Consider the following 7,232-nt stretch of genomic DNA (forward strand, 5'->3'; position numbering starts at 1 on the left):
GAAAACCACCCAAAAATTGTGTGTATGATTTGATACTTTGTATATACTCAGTTGTTGTGTTTACATTTATTTTCTGCGCATGAGTGAACATGATGAGATGCTTTCAGCCTATGTTGATACATGTTGCTGCAAAAAGGTTTGGAATCATTGCTTGCCAAAATCCATCAGCACTATTGCTCGTAGACTCAGCAAAAAGAGGAGCCATTGACTGTTGGACGGATTCACGGTTTAAGCTTAATGACTGAGGCTGCTTCATCATGTGGTTTTGGGTTTTCTACAGAGCGAAAGAGGATGGCCCTGTCCTTCTGGGTTTGTGGCATCCATGGGAGCACGGTGACCATGGCCATGAGCACACACAGGTGCATGCATATGTGACTACACATGCATCGGAGGAGAAGGAAGAAGCTAAGGCTTATCATTGAATTTGAAGAACAGATGAGATGCGGACCATTGAAGGTGAAGAACTGATGAGTTGTGGTTTAATGCTGATCCTTGAATGTGAAAAATAGGTGATTTTCAAACTACAATTGTTGGAGATATGCAATATAGTCAAGAGCTTTTGTATAAGCTAAAACTTCTACAAGCTCTAGAATAGATAGTTTGAATTTGAACCAAAAATAATGATATGTGAGCTACGAAGGCTAAAGAGGGGATTTTGAAAGGTTAAAGAAGGAGGGAAAAGGAGAGCCGTGCTTTGAGGGGGAAAAGGAGAAGCTTTTGGGGCTATTTTGAGAAGGAGGTATTTTGGGGGGAAGAGAGGCTCCTCAATCGAATCAGGGCGGAAGGAAAAGCATCGCAGGAAAAGGAGCTTGACAATTTGAGGGGGAGTGAACCTTCGAAATCAGAAGACAGGTGTTTGTTTTGCTTTCAGGGACTTTGAGGATGCAAGCACAGCACAAACGGCAATAGAGGTTCTTCACATGATAATACAGATTCTCTTGAAGCTGAAGGTGACAGTAGGGCTGTGTATGTCAAAAATCTTCCTCTCAATGTGACAGTTTCTGAAGTGGAGGTGGAATTCAACAAGTTTGGGCAGTTAAAGGAACGGTGGGAGCATTGCAGTGGTCACTGGTATCTCTAAGGGTACGAATTCTCTACCAGTTCGGCTTAGGGGAGAAACAGAGGATTGATGGGGAGGGGAACAGGGAGCGCTGGGGTGGCAATTTTGACGTCAAGGAAGGCACGGGAGGTGACGAAGGAAGCGTTGAAGAAGAAACTATAGTCGTAGAAAAATATCGCGAGTCGTCGTTGAGACAACGAGATTAAGAAGAAGACCAGAAGTCGATGGTGTAGAGTACAAAAAGAGGAACGATGATCGAGGCTGCTGTGACAGATGTGACGGAGGAACGAGGAGAAAATGAAGAGTTTGTGAGCCACGTTATCGCCTGTGCATCGGTGAACCTCGTCTCGCTGCAGTAATCGGGCCAGTAAGATGGGGCATTCGGCCGTGTGGAACTTTCATCCCAAGACGTATGGAGCAGGATCTTGCGCATGTCGTGTGTGCAGGAACGGCCATGGCTGGTTCGGAAGTACAACATCATGTGCTGCCGTCAGTGCTTCCGGATTTATGCCAAAGACATCGACTTTGTGAAGTTCCATTAATGCGATGGAGAGGACTTACTGTGGGTGGATTCTACAGCTTGGAAGTAGTTGAAGTATTCCTTTCAGCCTGTTAGCCTGAAGGTGCTGCCAGGATTTTTGTATGGATTGCCTGCCCAGTGATTTAGAAAAGAACAATTTTGAAGCTACTCGTTAACCAGTGGCAAAACATGTATAGAAGAATTCGTGATGTACCAGTGAACCGAGATGCGATTTTGTGATATCACTTGTGTTTGATAAGGCTGTACTTGAGCCTACATTTAGTCCTATGTATGCACAAATGTGTGTCCAACTTAGCACTTAGAATTGCAAGGACGGTTCAAAATAGTCAGTCTGAAGATCAAACCAGGAATAGAGTTTACTCCTGAACTGTTTGCAGAGTCTGATGATCAATATGTAAATGCAATGATCTGAGTTTTTTTGCGAATGTCAAAAGAAGAAGGATTACAAATTGTTGCTGAAGGAAACGGACTATGTATTTATTTTTAAAGAATAGGTTTGGACAGGATTTCAAAACTGCTATATCTTGCATTCTCTGAAAGTGGATACTACCTCCCTAATGTCACCTTCCACCACTGCTATATTACAATTTGGATACAGAATTTGACATGTGTGAGAAACTCTCTGGTTGAAAGGTGATAATGAAGACATTGAGTTTGTAGATAATGACATCATGCAGGGCATAAGACACGGAATCACCCTTAAACCTGATTATGGAGAAGCAATTATCTTACGCTGTCAGCCCCATCTTGTTCCTTTGAGTGAGCTTCTTTTACCCCAATGTGCTCTCCCTCAATCCACTGACATTGACTTTAGTGCTACACTAAAGACACAAACTAGCTGATCTATCAGTTGAAGAAGAGTCTATTTTGAAGATATTCTCTTGACGACTGGATGACATATCTGATGCTCTTGTATTTTGATTTATAACATAAAGTGGTTTTCTTGCGAGGATTGATTCTTTTGGTTGATCCGTCTTGTTACTTGTACTTGAACCAAAAATTGTAATACACTTAAACCCTGGCATCATATTCGTCTTGATTATTTGTTTCGCTTGATCTTTCATCTTGGAATTTCTCAAGAACCTCTGTGGTTGTGACTTTGCTTTCGAAAACCCTTCGACAACGGTCACACCAAATGCATCTCCTCTTGTATTCTTCTTTGTATGGCCTTTGGGTTGTTACTCGAGCCTTCTCTTCTACCTTAACATCCAACTTTTTGACCTTTGCATATATTTCTATCAAATTTAGCCTCAAATCACGCATGCCTTTGATTAATCCATCCACAGCATCACGTTTAAGAGTTGAACCAATAGGTATAGCCAGTTGTTTTGTCATAGCCACAGGCACCTTAGCTGCAATTTCATCCCCCTTCTAAGCACTGGCACGTGTGGTGCATGTACCCCATCTTAATTTCATCCGCTCTCTCTTTACCAACATATACACTGCCTTAGTTACATTAGCCTAATATGTTTTCAGTCCCGTTTTAGAAGAGGCATCTTCTAAACAATTAGTCAGCTTCTCCTGCAAGATAAGATCTGCAACCTTCAGAAACAAATCAATTTTTTAACTCTCCAATGATTGCTGCTCAATCGACATCCAACTACACATACCAACTTTCAAATTCACGGAGCAAAGTTTTAGTAGCCAACCCTTTATTTGGCTTTTCAATCCAATCTGTAAATGTCTTTTTAGTTACCAATCCTGCATCTTCCAAGAAAAACTCTTCTCTCAAAGCTTTCTTAAAAGTTGCTAAATCAGTCTCTCTTCTATGTAACTCATCAAACCAATCATGCAATGCATGCATGGCCAAAAGGAAAAAATACCGACTCCATGCATATTGTGGTATCCCATGAAACAACATCTTTTCTTCATACAACTGGATGAAGGCCAAAACATTTTGACCCTTAAACTGCTTCAATTCATGTCCCACTACATGCAATGCATTCACAGCTAAGGAATCAATTCTTTTTGCTTCTTGCCGAGTTTGCGTCTACTATTGTAACAATAACTATTGTTTTTGTTGTTGCTGCAACAAATCAATCATCTATTGTAAAGCATCACCACTACTTGAACCTACAAAATCCCCTATCTTTACACACCTGCTTCTACCAACATTCACATTGAGTTCACCACTGTCGAAGCGTTTGGGGTCAAAAGTCTACCACGGGGGTAAGAGACAATAGGGTGAAGGGAGATTCAAGGAGATGAGTAGACGGAAGAGAAGGGGTTTATAGAAATAGAAAATGTAGAAGAATACTCACACATTAGGGCCAAAAACGCTTCAAAAATGGCACTTGTAAGAAAGTGATTAAGTTGCTAATTAGTTGAGGTTTAGGAAGAATAAAACCTCTAAATTTGGTTGTCCAAATGTAATTAATGAGAGAATATTTGGTTCATTGAAGAGGTCGGCCATTAATTGCCCTCATCTTTTAATCCAGGTCAGGGGTCACCTTTTCGGCCGTTTATTGTCTTGGAACTCAAGAGATTTTGTATTTTCGAGATTTTCGTACGAACTTCGCATTTGTTTGCTCCCGCGTTTTCTTTCTACACACTATTCTCTTTTACCATTCCTTTTGTTGCACTTGCTTCCTATCATTGTGAGATTCTTGCTCGGTTCATTTGCTAGAATGTCTAGCAATACTACTTCAAATAACACAGGTGCAAGCACACGTAAATACAAGCTATCTATTCAGCTAGATCCGATTTACACATCTTGGAGAAGTATACATCATCGAGTATTGATAGATGAGATTGAAGCCAACAGGTTGCGAACACAAGGAATGAAGCATATAGATTTGTGGGTGGATGGAAATATTTATCCCAGGGATCCTTCTACAGGTAAACCACCTCCTTTTTTCAATGTCCATGACTATATAATATATGCTGGAGAAGGTTACAATGGAATGCTTGGCTACTGTATGTGGTTATACTCTGCGTCTTACACATATATAGCTCAAATGCACGAAATGAAAAAAGCACTAGAAACTACACAAACAAATATTTTAGAGTTGACAAGTCAGATTGATATTTTGAAAAATGTTAACAAGTCATTGCAGGATAAGCTAACACGCTTGAGAGAAACTCCAGTAGGATTTAGAGAGAGGAAGAGACCATTAAAAAATATAACCAACTTGTGTGAGAGAGCAAAGAAAAGGAGACTAAATCTTACAAAGAAATATGTCTCTAACATACTAGGCATAAATATCCGAGGGAATGAGGAAAGAATCAAACTTTTGAAGGAAACCATGAATAAGAAAGATATTTTGAGGATTCTTAAGTCACCCGAAAATGTGGATTTGAGAGGTCCAACTCTCAAAGAGTTAGTGAAGGATTTAAAGGGCACAGTGAAAGCAAATGAAATCATAGAGACATGTGATACTGTGGGTATAAGTCGAAAAGGTTATCGTGCTATCTCTGGATTATGGTTTAAAAATCTTAAACGCAATAGGGTAACTATATTTGGATTGCCCCGAGCCCTTGCAGTTTCGACTGCAAGAATTGCCATGAATCACAAGATTCCACATGTTTTTGGAGATTACATTCACATCGAAAGGTCTATGTTCTATGAAAAACAAAAAAAAACAGGCAATTTTTTATTACAATGCGTTTAACAATATATGGGTTGATCTAAAAAAGGTGCAAATTGCAATGGTTCACATGTATAAAATCACAATAGAAGAAAGTTATGGTGTTCTAAAGTTTGCCTTGAAGTTGGATGAAGCACAGATTCAAAAGGGACAGAAGATGGAAAGAATTAGCATTTGCCTCATGAACATGGCATTGGACCATAGCAATGGTGAGGGCCAAGCTCCATTGCATAAGATCCAATCCGAGATGGAGATTTGGTGGATTGGTGCAGCCCAGGTACCAATTGAAAATCATCAAACGTTGAAATGGTTGTTCAACCATACAGGTATTCCAAATATCATTAAGTCTCAAAAGTGAAGGCAAAATGTTGGTAGTTGATGGGGCTGGTAAATTTAATGTGGAATGGCATATGAGTGCTGATTTGAAAACTATCAAATGTATGCTTGGAATATGTAATGGTGCAAATGCAAAATATCCTTGCATTTATTGCATGGAAAGTATTGGATCCAAAGATTGGAGTAGTTTGCGACCAGTAAGAAGAGCCCCAAATAGAGACTCTATAGATTTGAGTAAATTTAAAAACATAGAAGACATCTGGGATCCCATTCTTCCCATCTCTCTTAAGAATGTTCATATTTGTACTTTGCATGCAGAGATTAGAATAATCGATAAGCTTCTCAGGTTGCATCTTGACTACGCATATTCCATTAAGCCATTATCTTTATCAGATGAGTGTATTGATAAATGCGAGGCATTACTATCGAAAATGGGATTTCATGGGGGCCAAGTTCACTTGAGAAATGATCCAATACTTTCAGGAAAAACAAGAGATATCTTGGCCGATGTCTCTATGGGAGGCTCAAAAGCTAGACGATTCTTAGGAAACCATTCAGGAAGGCAGGTGAATGCGGCTTGGGAGTGTTGGAGAGAGCTATGTGAGATCACAACAAATGTTGCAAGCATGCCGAGGCTTGCGTTTCTTAGAATGGAGGTCTGGATACACCTTGATGTTTTTCTGAAACTCCTCAGGCAACATAAGACAACATATACATATGCGGAAGAGTTCAAAAGATCAATCACAAAGCTTGTTCAGGCGATAAAAGAGGCATGGGGAGAAAAAGATATCACTTTTTATCTGGTAAAGTAACAATTATTTAATATGGGCTTATTTTGACAGGTTTTTCAATTGGTATAAAATTAGTGTTACTTTGTATTGCAGCATATTCTTCATATTCATGGACCTTACTTTGTGGAGGAGCATGGCCCCTTAGCAACTTATAGTAACCAAGGCATGGAAAAATCCCACTATCAAGCACGCACAAGTTATTTTCGAAGCACAAGGCATGGGGGAGGAGTTACAAAAAGCAATGCTTTGGAGGAGCTATTCAATTGGTTTTTTCGACGACAACTTCAAAGAATGCAGGTAAAAGACGGCAATGACACATGAGCAATCGCACTTTTATATATAAGAAAGAATATATACAAAGCTAGTTTTCCAAAACTCTCATATTCTCTTCCTCCTCAGGAATCTTTCCTCTATAACGTAGAAATTTTTTTCTCTTGTAGCCAGCTATAGATTTTACATCAGTTCGGTTTGCAGCCAAGGCGTAGGATGTAAACGCCAAAAAGTATCCTGCTCTAGAAGCAGAGTAACCTGGACCGTAGCCAAAAATCCTAATTGCTACAATCTTTTCCAAAAACATTACTTTGTGGGCATTATATTGTAATCCTGAGAAACCTATAAGCCTTGTAAGAGCTTTAATACAAAGTATGGGCCATGCTGCATCCTTTGAGAAACTACTATGAAGTACTAAAAAGGAATCAGGGTCAATCCTAGCCAAGTAGTGGCCGAGTGCAATGTCTTTGAATGTGCTACCAGCAGCTCTCGATCCTTTGCCACGTCCCAAGAAGTTATCTGTATCAGCAATCTCCAACTGCAAATAAAACCCATACTGAATGAGCATGAAATGTAAACCTACCAATGTGTAAAAGCAAATTCAAAATTATCTTACCACTTGATTTTCATCGTACTCCAATTTAAAT

General features: G+C 39.6%; 1 pseudogene; it reads left to right on the plus strand.

Annotated features, from left to right (window-relative positions):
* Window positions 1-1,432: 1,432 nt before the first annotated feature.
* LOC148031127 (small ribosomal subunit protein uS14 pseudogene) lies at window positions 1,433-1,602 on the plus strand (annotated as a pseudogene).
* The last annotated feature ends 5,630 nt before the right edge of the window (window positions 1,603-7,232 follow it).

The sequence above is a fragment of the Lygodium microphyllum genome, chromosome 9 (assembly GCF_053477565.2).
Source record: "Lygodium microphyllum isolate KBCC chromosome 9, Lygodium_microphyllum_v1.1.10, whole genome shotgun sequence".
Lineage (NCBI taxonomy): Eukaryota > Viridiplantae > Streptophyta > Polypodiopsida > Schizaeales > Lygodiaceae > Lygodium > Lygodium microphyllum.